The 12028-nt window shown below is 43.4% G+C and overlaps 2 long non-coding RNA genes across 6 annotated transcripts in view; one reads left to right on the top strand and one right to left on the bottom strand.

Annotated features, from left to right (window-relative positions):
- LOC310848417 overlaps window positions 1-7230 on the top strand; it is a 249342-nt gene extending 242112 nt beyond the window's left edge. For 4 of the 5 annotated variants that reach the window (XR_014566341.1, XR_014566342.1, XR_014566344.1 and 1 more), the window contains exons 4-5: window positions 6610-6723; window positions 6831-7230. This is a non-coding gene — a long non-coding RNA (uncharacterized lncRNA). The remainder of the gene's footprint in view (window positions 1-6609; window positions 6724-6830) is intronic. The other variant, XR_014566343.1, reaches the window with a different exon arrangement.
- LOC310848424 lies at window positions 6787-11557 on the bottom strand. Its single transcript, XR_014566358.1, has 3 exons — window positions 11122-11557; window positions 7932-8054; window positions 6787-6946 (listed from the first exon to the last, which is right to left on the bottom strand). It is a non-coding gene; the product is annotated as an uncharacterized lncRNA (long non-coding RNA).
- Between the last annotated feature and the right edge of the window lie 471 nt (window positions 11558-12028).

Here is a 12028-nt window from a genome sequence, read left to right as displayed (position 1 = left end):
TGGGATGGTATCTCGTAATAGCTCCGTCCTTTTCCATTGAAAACACCCAGGTCAACAACAGAAGGCTTAACCTGAAGAGGGCACCCAGTTGCAGGACACTTAGTTCAGGTCTCCCATGGAAATGAGAATTAAAAGTTTTGGCTACATCATGCTATTTTAAAATTACTTTTTTGCGGGGAGCAGCGGGAAGTAAGCTGCTATCACTTCCTTTAGCTTTAATGTACAATTAATCTATGGCATCCACAGTCGTGAAGATACCAGTAACATAGATGGCTGTAAAATCCTGGTTATCTGTTTTGGGTTATTATGTTTTAATGGGCATTGTGTAATGTGTCCTGACGTTTGTATTGTAATGTATTTGATGTGGAAAGTTTTCTGTCTGTTCCGGTGAAAGTTAGTTTAACTGCTTTGTGAGGACTTAACCGATGGCTGTGAGTCAGAATTCTCAGTATGCGAAAGCACCAAAGGTTTGCATGTTTCAATTGGTGGTGGTGCAGGCTGAAGAAGAAGAAGAAGAAGAAGAAGAAGAAGAAGAAGAAGAAGAAGAGGAAGAAGAAGAAGAAGAAGAAGAAGAAGAAGAAGAAGAAGAAGAAGAAGAAGAAGAAGAAGACAATAACAGCAGAGGAAGAGGGTCAGAGAGAAAGAGTTGCTTAAGAGCTGACCATGGTGGCAGCAGCTGATCTTTTCTTCTCCTGCTCCACCTTCCTCTATAAGAATGGTGTTTCTGGCAACATTCTCTAATTTCTTAAATACTGTAGTAACAACTTTTGCATGATCCTGCCTGTAGTGGCAGAGAAGAGCTCCTGCTACCACTCCACCTCCACAACACCATGACAAGCTAAGGAATTATGCTACATGCCTACCAAGCATGCATTTCTGGGACAATATGGAAGCCAGCATATCTCTCTCTCTCTCTCTCTTCCTTCCTCCCTCCCTCCCTCCCCACCCTCCCTCTTTATGCTCAGAAGGAGACAATGCTTCACTAGGGATGATCAGTCATACTCAATGCTATTTTTCTATAAAATGGGTGCCACAACTCACCAGGTGTGCCTCCCTCGTTCTCTTATAATGGCAGTGGTACCCAAATGAAAGATGCCAGAAGTGAGTTCCAGTGTAATCTGGCTGAAAAAAAGCCCTGTCATACTACATTTTATTATTAACATCGAAGGCAAAAAAAACCCCAGCACCTAATTTCACCTATTCCACCCCACCACCTCTGAAAAATAGCCCCAAAAGGGTCCTCTTTGTCTTGCCACTCACAGTAGAGGTAGATATTTTTTTGGTAAATTATTGGACACTGCCCCACCAGCCTCTGTCTGCCCCCCCTTGCCTGCCTTCTTTCTTACACCAGTCCAGGGGTGACACTGCCTGTTCTAGGAGGTGGCAATGTCTGTCAGCACTGTGTCTAGGCAGAGGAGGAGGAATGGTGGACCACTTCCCCATTCTGCCCTTCCAGGGAGGAGAAAGAAAGGGTTACAAAGTGGAAACCAATCTAAAACTTTCCGCCAATAGTAAAAATTAATATATCCCACAAATAAAACTATTCATCACCTATTATGGAGATCCATCTTGACAAGGCTGAGATGCAGTCTGACTGTTAAATGTTTCTGGCTTTACCAAGACTTAAAGCATATCCTCTTTGTGACATCACACATGACATCAGAATAGCATATTTGCATTCAGCCTAGACTATCTCCATGCCAACAGCAATGGCCAGTAAACTTCTGCAGCCAGGTAACCATCAGCCTGACTACCCAGTTGCTTCTATCTAGACTATTGGATGTTTATTTTTTGCTCATAATCAAAACCTGAAGAAGAGCTGTGTATAATCTGAAAACCTGCTGAGAGCATCCTGACACAATGTCTTGTACTGCCATGGTAGAACTCAATAGGGAGGAGGAAGGGAGCAAAATGAGAATTAGTTGGCTCCACCTCCTAATGGACTTTCTCAGGGCTTTTTTTTCTCCAGCTGGAACTCACAGGAACTTAGTTCCAGCATCTCTCTGGTGGGTGCCATTGTCATTATAAGAGTAGAAGGGTGAATTCCGGCACCTCTTTTTCTAGAAAAATAGCACTGGGCTCCCTGCCATCAACCCCACCAGTACCATGGAGAACCAGCCACCACTGATCAATCCCATTGTTGTTGTTGTTGTTGTTTTTGTTGTTTAATCATTTAGTTGTGTCCGACTCTTCGTGACCCCATGGACCAGAGCACGCCAGGCACTCCTGTCTTCCACTGCCTCCCGCAGTTTGGTCAGACTCATGTTTGTAGCTTCGAGAACACTGTCCAACCATCTCGTCCTCTGTCCCCTTCTTCTTGTGCCCTCAATCTTTCCCAACATCAGGGTCTTTTCCAATGAGTCTTCTCTTCTCATGAGGTGGCCAAAGTATTGGAGCCTCAGCTTCATGATCTGTCCGTCCAGTGAGCACTCAGGGCTGATTTCCTTAAGAAAATCAATGCTATGGGATCAATCACATAGGGTGGCAAAACAGAGGGGCATTTTGGTATTTCTTGTTTGAAGACATGCTGACAAATTAGCCAATATTGAGTTGCACATCGATAAACACAGTTAGAATAATAATAATAATAATAATAATAATAATAATAATAATAATAGTACCCCGCCCATCTGGTTGGGTTTCCCCATCCACTCTTTGAACAAAGATTAAAAATACATTAAAATGTCACACATTAAAAGCTTCCCTAAACAGGGCTGCCTTCATATGTCTTCTAAATGTCAGGTAGTTGTTTACCTCTTTGACATCTGATGGGAGGGCATTCTACAGGGCGGGTGCCACTACCGAGAAGGCCCTCTGCCTGGTTCCCTGTAGCTTTGCTTCTCACAGTGAGGGAACTGCCAGAAGGCCCTCGGTGCTGGACCTCAGTGTACGGGCTGAACGATGGGGGTGGAGACGCTCCTTCAGGTATACTGGGCTGAGGCCATTTAGGGCTTTAAAGGTCAACACCAACACTTTGAATTGTGATCAGAAACACAGGATCAAAACTGAGGATCTTAGTGTGGCTTCAGCCAAGACTTTTGTAGTGAGGTTTATTTTTTCTAGGGGACAGTAAGGTCGAAAAGGAAGCATTAGCAGAAGTGGGAGTGGGGGAGACTTTGGACTGTTGTGAGTACTAATGTGTCTAAGGATGTTCTTCTCTAATGTCCTGGAAGAATAAGCATTTAGTGCAGTAGGGAAGTTCACATGATGCAGCCTTAACCTTAGCATTAAGATTGCTGACTAGGGTAGCCTTTACTGACCACTCTGGAGGAAAATGCTGCCTGCTAAGTCCATAGGCTAAAAGCACCGATCCCCTTTGCAAAGGTCACTAACCATCTGCCTGCAGAAAATTAGTTTGCCTGCTGAAAGCCTGACCCTCATGTGAACTGCAGACCTGAAGATAAAAGGTGCCCTAGTCTATGACAAAGCCCCATGCCACTTGGGTCCCACAGTATATAAAATTTGTCTGCTTCCAACCTGTCATTTCTCACTTCCATCCCTTTATAGGTCATGCGAGGGAACTGAAAAACAGCCTGGTTGGGTTTTTTTCCAAGTTAAGTAGAGGTTTTCAGGAAATGTTTCTCCCCTTAGGATTTCACAAGCAGAGGCTTCACATTTTGATAAATTAACAATGCTGAAACATTTAGGTTCTCTGGCCACATTCCAACATTCTGTATCCACGGAGTATAGAAAAGTGGTTTCTAAAAAAATGTGCCATTTCCAATGCAGTTCTCCTTTTAACTGCATGGGGTTTTCCCCATGTTCTGGATATATGCTTGTAGCATACATGCAGTGAATGACACAGAAAGAAGATCTCTTACATGCTATATATAGCTTTAGGTTTTCTTCTTCTTGGACTTCCACATGCCCACCCACCCCAGCCAGTTTTTTTAAAAAAATCAAGCTGTCAAATCTGCAATTTGAAGTTGAAGGACACCCCCCCCTTTTTTAAAAAAATATTTTCAAAATTTCAAAACAAAAACAATTTTCTGCACACACACACACACACACACACACACACACACACACTTGTTTACATTAATACCATAGTATTTGGCTTCCAAAAAAAAAATTCCTTCCTTTTTCTGCATCTAATTGCATTTACCTAAATTATTACATTTCCATTTTTCTCCTTTGTCATTATAAATTACAAGTGCTATGTCAATCCTGCTAATGTTTTTAATTGTTTATAGTGATATTTGGTGTACTCTATAAAGTTATTGTCCTCTCAGTGCCTGATTTTCCCAGTCAGCTTTGCCATTTCTGCATAGTCCATCAATTTCATTATCTATCCTTCTTTTGATGGGGTTTTTCATAAGACCCTCTTTCACACAGCTGTCTTTGCGTGTTCAGACCCAGAGACCTCCCCCCTAAATAAAAGTACATTTGACTCAAATTTTAATTTGGTTTTTGGCAGAATTTAGGCCACAACTTTATTGATTACAGAAAGTGAGTGGTTGCATAAGCTCTGGTTCAACTAGCTCCCTGCACCCTTGCAGGCAGTGCTGACCCAGAGCTATCCCTAACCCTATCATAGGTCAGCCAAGGGGGAACACCTGAGGTAGGTAGAAAGCATGGGTACAGGCTATGTCCACTCCCGAGATGCTCCCCTGGACTGAGGCCCGGGCACAACCCCCTCTTGGGGATTGACCAAACCAAGTTGAGTGCCTGGATTCCTTGAACGGAATACCCTTTACATAGGGATGGCGAGACCATTCTCCCATCCCTATCACCTGAAACAGTGCCTATCCACAACCTTACAAGTTGTGACAATTTGCTACACAGCAGGCGAAACCCAAATGGCAACAGCCAATCAACCAAGTGTGGGAAATTCCTGCCGTGCCCCTGTCCCAATGACAGATGACATACGATGGCATAGTAAGATCAAGCACACAGCCCTAAACATAGGGAGAGGTGGGTGGGTGTTCCGATGCACGAACCAAAAGAGGAAGCTCTGGGTCATGTGCATAGGTATTTATAGGTCCCTCAATCCGTTGAGACAGCACTTCATTGGCCAGATTAAACCCAGCAACAAGGAACCTACTAGTTGGGTGTTGTGGCTGTCCAATATACACACCCACAACAAGGTCAGTCTTCAGGTCTCAACGCATCACGTGCCCTCTTTTAGGGAGGACACGCTTTATCGGCTCTGCAGATAAAAGCTGCTTCAGGAAGGCTGGCCCAATATATTTTGCAACTGAGGACATTTGCTGCTCTTTCCCTATCCTTCCTAACTTGCGCTAGCAAGTTCCATACCCTAGCAGAGTCCCAAACATCCCCCTTTTTAAATTACACAGTGGTTAGCTTGTTGCTGGCTCGTCTGAGCCTCACTACTTAAGATTTCTGGTAAGATGCCTTCTAATCCCTCTTAAAAGGAATAGACATGAAAATCTGATTAAACTTAATATAAAATATGTTTACTCACAGATTCATTCAGGTTCACAGATAGATCCCTGAAGGCAGGCTTAGGTTACATAACTATATATCTACATGAACTGCCCCATAAGGGAAATAGTCTCAAGTGACTGCGACTCAGCAGTCACTTCTCCTAACTCTGAGGAACACAAAATGGAGAACACACACTGATCTGTGTGCTCCTCCATGCTAGTACGACAGACCACACCTTCTTCAAGTCACATGTAGTGAAAGTCTGTCCAAGCTCAGGAGGAAACAGGAAGTCTTCTCCTGAGTGGTACAAAACATTCCCTAACATGTCCATTGTAGGAATGTTGTATTTGACTGCAGTTTAGTCGTTTAGTCATGTCCGACTCTTCGTGACCCCATGGACCAGCGCACGCCAGGCACTCCTGCCTTTCTTTGGCTCCCGCAGTTGTTCCCTCCATCTTTCCCAACATCAGGGTCTGCCTCCCGCAGTTTGGTCAAACTCATGCTGGTAGCTTCGAGAACACTGTCCAACCATCTTGTCCTCTGTCGTCCCCTTCTCCTTGTTCCCTCCATCTTTCCCAACATCAGGGTCTTTCCCAGGGAGTCTTCTCTTCTCACGAGGTGGCCAAAGTACTGGAGCCTCAGCTTCAGGATCTGTCCTTCCAGTGAGCACTCAGGGCTGATTTCCTTAAGAATTGAGAGGTTTGATCTTCTTGCAGTCCATGGGACTCTCAAGAGTCTCCTCCAGCACCATAATTCAAAATGACTGCAGTTTTACATCCCACAAAAGCATACTACTCCATACCTCTTGGAAGCTCAGATCATTGTCAGGCTGTTTCAAAAAGTTCCCCCCACTTCCCCACTTTTTATTTTCATTTATAAACTTGCTCCTTGAGTATGCAGAAGCCACTACCTTATTTGGGGGGGGGGGGGGAATCCTGCCTTTCTTGCGAGGTGATAGACCGTATTAGAGGGAATCGCCAACAATGGAACAAACTCTCATTAGAGGTGGTGGACTCTCCCTCATTGGAGGTTTTCAAGCAGATGTTGAGTGGTCATCTTCCACAGATGCTTCAGTTGAGATTCCTGCATTACATGGGGTTGGACTAGATCACCCTCAGGATTCCTTCCAACTCTACAATTCTACCATTCTAATTAAACTCTCAAAATTCTTGACACAGCATACAGTGCTAAGATCTCTCTCTTTCTCTTTGCCTCTCACAGGTGCTTAATAAGCATTGATGGAATCCCAGTGAGGGACTAAAATTCAGCCCATTATTATAGTTCTTGGCCTGCTGTTCTTATGTGTTCATTAAGACTTCCCTGGGATTTGTATAGGTAATTTCAGTATTTTCTTTCTTCCCAAGATAAAGAAAGAAATGTTTCTAGTCAGTTTGGAAATTCATGCGAGATTGTCAGCTTTATTAATATGTATTCACTTCCAGGGCTGCCATCTCTTTGCCTTCACTCATATTGCAAGTCAACCACTGGAAACAGATTTTAGATTGCTCTCACAGGGACTGGATGAGAAATAAAGGAAGTCTGCTGCTGTGGAATGTTCCTGCACCAAGTGGCAATAGAAGAAGAAGAAGAAGAAGAAGAAGAAGAAGAAGAAGAAGAAGAAGAAGAAGAAGAAGAGGAGGAGTAGTAGTTTGCTTCTCTTCCTTCAGAAATTAATATTCCATGAGCCCATACATTCAACTGTTAAAGTCGACTGAATTTATTTATGTTGTTTCTCACATTGACCAATATGCAATCCTAGTCATATTCAGAGTAGACTAACTTTGATCCACTAATAAATTTCAGTGGATCTAATCTGAGTAAAATTTAGTTGGCTACAAACCAGGATTTTCAGAGGATGGGGTGTGTGAGAGAGAATCTAAATCAGGGGTTGTCAACCTGGTCCCTACAACCCACTAGGAGGCATGTCAGGATTCTAGGTGGACGGTAGGGTGTTTTACGGCACAAGCTGAATCATCCTTCCATCGAGCACTGGTGAGTGGTAGGGAAATTTTACCACCAAGAAAGATGCATTAGTGGGCGGTAGGTATAAAAAGGTTGACTACTCTTGATCTAAACAAACAAGAGAGACTGTGTCTCATGTTTTGTAAGAACTAAGAACTAGATTCCTCAGGCTGGATTTTGGATTTTCTTAAAACAACTTTAAAATCAGATGGCAATCTTCCAAATCATAGCCAAAATTTGTGGGAAGTTCTGTTTCAGTGCCACAACTAAAATGAAAACTCCTGCAACTTAGCCCCAGACAGGCAGCACATATACCATACATTTCAAGCACATTTGCTTACCCCAAAGAATCTCGAAAATTGTAGTTTACCCCTCACAGAGCTATAATTCCCAGCGCCCTTAACAAACTATAGTTAAGTCAGCCCACTATAGTTAGTCTGGCACAACATACAAGGAACATCAAGCATTTCACCAAGAAGTGGGAAGGGAGCTTTGTAGGCTATGGTGGTAAAGAAGCAAGGACGATAATATCTAATTGGTTCATGATGGACACCAACACTGATTGCACTTTAAATACTTACAAGCAGATACTTTGTGTAACTTCTGTTCCTGCCAAGCTTTTTCTTTTGGGCTTGCTGTGCCATGGTGACAGTCTTGAAGAGTGCTTGAACCATGGCCAGGAAGACGATCTTTAGGTTCATGTCCTATGTAGGAAACATAATCCTGTATGCAAGGCTGAATATTCCAAAGAGGTGGTTTGCAGTGGGCCCTGATCTGAGAAACTGAGGCATGACAATTAGGGATTTAGGAACATAAGAGCAGTCCTGCTAGACTGGGCTGAAGGCCCGTCAAGACCACCCTCCTGTTCCCAGCCAGAAACCTGTTGGAAGCCCGCATGTAGTAGGAGTCAGTCTATATGCCCCTGGCCTGCTAAAGAAGAAAACTATGGTCAGATCAACCAGGCCAGCAAAGAAGCCTCTTAAAATATAGACTTAGGGGGCATGACTGAATGAGATGAGCAGCTTAGGATGCAGCAAAACTTCATTTCAGCCAGCATTAAGTCCTCAAACCCAGCTCAACTGAAGATACACCAGCATAACTTGCTCATTCCAGCTCAGCTGGATGAGATGAGGCTAGCATAAGCCCCACAAAAGAGGCATTATGAAGGCAAGACTTGAGGGATGGGGGCTTAGGCTGGCTCAGTCACGTGACCTGGCAACCCGGAGTAGACTATTATTTTAAAAACTCATTTCCCCTCTGCCAGGAAGGAGTTGCAGCCCAACAACATATTGAGAGCCAAAAGTTACCCACTCCTATTTTAAGGAGAAGAAGGTTACCCAAGAGCACGAGAGATATGGGCAACTTTTACTGATACAAAGGCATATAGCTAGGGCTGCTGCCATATTTGTTTGAAACACTCCTATGTTGCCACTCCTATGTGTTGCCACTCCTATGTTGGCGGACCTCTTTCAGCTTACCTGGGATCTGTCCTTTTATGGTCTGGTGCTGGATTTCCTGCTGCATTCACTTATTTTATGCTAATATGTTTTACTTTGCATATTGTTGAAGCAGCAGCAGTAGTAAGTATATAGCTAATGCTTTTCTAGGCTGCATCAACAGACATACAGTGTCCAGATCAAGGGAAGTAATAGTACCACCCTATTCTGCCTTGATCAGACCACACTTGGAATACATTGTCCAGTTCTGGGCACTACAATTTAAGAAGGGTGTTGACAAGCTGGAATATGTGCAGATGAGGGCAGCCAAGATGATTAAGGGTCTATGATTAAGGTAAACTAAGCCTTACAAGGATTGCTTGAAAGAGCTGGGTAAGTTTAGTTTGGAACAGAGAAGACCAAGAGGTGATACAATAGCCATCTTCAAATATCTCAAGGACTGTCACGTGGAAGAGGGAGCATGCTTGTTTTCTCCTGGAGAGGTAGGACTTGAGGACTCTGGAGGGTAGGATTTGAACCAATGGCTTCAAGTTAGGAGGTTCTGACTAAATGTTCGGAAAAAACTTTCTGACACTAAGAGCTGTTTGGCAGTGGAGCAGACTTCCACGATAGGTGGTGGACTCTAAGATTCTATGATTCTATATTTCATTTAATGTTTCATTTAATGGATTCTCTACTGTCTTTTGGAATATGTGCCTTCCTAACCCAGGTTTTAGGGGTACATGAAGTTCAACTATTTTCTAAGCCTTTTAACTTTCTATACATTTATCTCCAAGATGTGTGTGTTGTTGAAAATAGGAGACCAATGTTTAGAGCACAGTTTTGGGGAGCAATATGATGTGGCTAGCATGCTGAGTCAGATAATCACACCAGCTTCAAAACAACATTTCCTTGAATCTGATGTACCTTTGCAAGCTTGTTTATGGCACATTTCCCACTAACTTGAACCGCAGAGTTACAGAGTTAGACGCATCCTTAAAAGGCATACTGTCCAAATCTTTGCTCGATGCGATATCTGTAATGTAGGATTCCTGACAGATGGCCTTCCAGCCTCAGCTTAAATGCCTCCAATTTCTTCCAACTTCAATTTCTTCTGATGTTTTTGAAGGGTATGATTGTGGGTAAGGCGGGAGGGGGGGAGTCAAGGCACTCTAATGTCCTCACACCACAGGAGCTCAGAACCGCCTTTCCCCCTATTTGAAACAACAGGTTTGGCAAGGGAAGCTGTGGCAAGAAGACAGTGCGAAGCTATGAATAGAATAGAGATTAGCTGGGATGAGTCATTAATGAGGGATGTAACTCTCACATTCAGATCCTGACAGGGGAAAAGGAAAGGCAAAAATGAAACCTGTTTGTTTCATTATTGAACAAAAGACATGAATATATACATGAAAATATAGAGAAATGGCTCTTCAGATAATGCACTTGGTAAATTCAATGACTTACGCTGCTTTCTGTTTTTGGATTAAAGAGAAAAAAGAGAGTGATTCCATGTGTCTGTGCGCGTGCATGTGCATGCATGCGTGTTTTTTAAGAGCCACTTAGAAGTACTTTATAACCCTTCTGCAATGAATTTAAGTATTTTGGGAAACGATGGCAGTAGATTTAATGATAAGGCCTGCTGTGCTTATCCACAACCATAATCCTAATGAGTGGGCTTAGGTCATTAGGCACACACATCCTTGCTTTCCTTTTCATGAAGCGCCATGGGACCATCTTCATTCCATTCACATCCTTAAATTATAGTCTCGCCTGCCTCCCCTCCCTCCCCCCGCCCTTTTTCAGTTAGGCTTCACAGCATAGCTTGCCATCCCTCTGCTCTGAATTTCCAGACCTTCCAGGTGTCCCTATTTCCCAGGAATAGTCCTAGATTTACAGAAGCCACCTTGGCTTCTGATTTAATCCCAGAATGCCCCATTTTTCTTTAGTTAGTCCCTATTTTTGTCAGAGAAATGTAGGAGGGTATGGAGTTAAGAGAGCCCCAAGCCAAGGAGATAAGTAACTATACAACCTTTAGAAGACATCTGAAGGCAGCCTTGTTTGTATAGGGAAGTTTTTTAATGTTTAATGTTTTTTTATTATGTTGTTGTTGTTTTATATGCTGGAAGCTATCCATAGTGGCTGGGGCAACCCAGTCAGATGGGTGGGGTATAAATACTAAACTGATGATGATGATGATGGAATCATCCCTATTTTCATTGGAGAAATGTTGGAGGGTATGAATTTCTTTTTATCTGTTAGGGTAAACCTAGCTGTCGAGGCAAATGCATGGTTACTGCTGGAAATGGCAACCACACTTGACTCATGTTTGTACCTCCATATTGTTCAGGGTGTTCCATATTGTCCACACCTGTTGTGATGTTTCTTTGATCTGATTCCTCTTCTTTAGGCAATGAGGATTCATAGAATCAGAAGGGTTATTGTAGGCTGAACAAGCCCCAGAAGAACATCCTCAAAATGAGCCCACAGTTGCAGTGTGCCTGCAGCCCAAACGTGTCACATGGTTGTTCCTGGCTCCAAGGACCACATCACAAAAGCTGCAGTACAACCGGCGTCTGCACTGCTCCCTCAGAGTAAAAGACTGCTAAAGTGGGCCTGGCCCCTGTAACATGAAGAGGCCGTAAAGGTTGAGTTAACAAATGAGACAGAAATGCTGCCCCTGTTTAAGGCTCAGTCCAAGGTTGGTTGTGGCTGAAGCAACATCAGAGTGTGCTTTTCTCATTGCAGTCAGAGCCCTCCACAAAGCCTGGTCTCTTGTGAGGTCATTGCTCGCATCACAATGACGGCACTGGTATCATCATAATACCAGAGGCAGAAGTGAGGGTGCTGGAAGAGAGAATGTCATGACACTAATGTGTTCTGCTGTGTAATGTTTTGGAGGAAATGAAAGAAATATATGAACCCAGAAGCTGAAGACCTGAAGTCTAACGTAGGGTGCTTTCAGGTTGATATGGGTGATTTAGCAGCACCCAGTCACTGCAAGCAGAATAACAACTGCTTCCAAACCTCTGAAATCTGAATGGCATCCTGTACTTGAGAAGGAAAATCTTCCTTTCCCCATGCTCTCTCTCTCTCTCTCTCTCTCTCTCTCTCTCTCTCTCTCTCTGTGTGTGTGTGTGTGTCTGTGTGTTGGACAATTTTCATCGGAAATATAGGACAGAGAGCAAAACGGTTAAACATTCTCTCGTCCCTTGCAGTAGTCCCAATGGTGATTGCTCCTC

The sequence above is a fragment of the Podarcis gaigeae genome (assembly GCF_964106915.1).
Source record: "Podarcis gaigeae genome assembly, chromosome: 7".
NCBI lineage: Eukaryota > Metazoa > Chordata > Lepidosauria > Squamata > Lacertidae > Podarcis > Podarcis gaigeae.
This window is presented reverse-complemented; position numbering and strand designations above follow the sequence as displayed.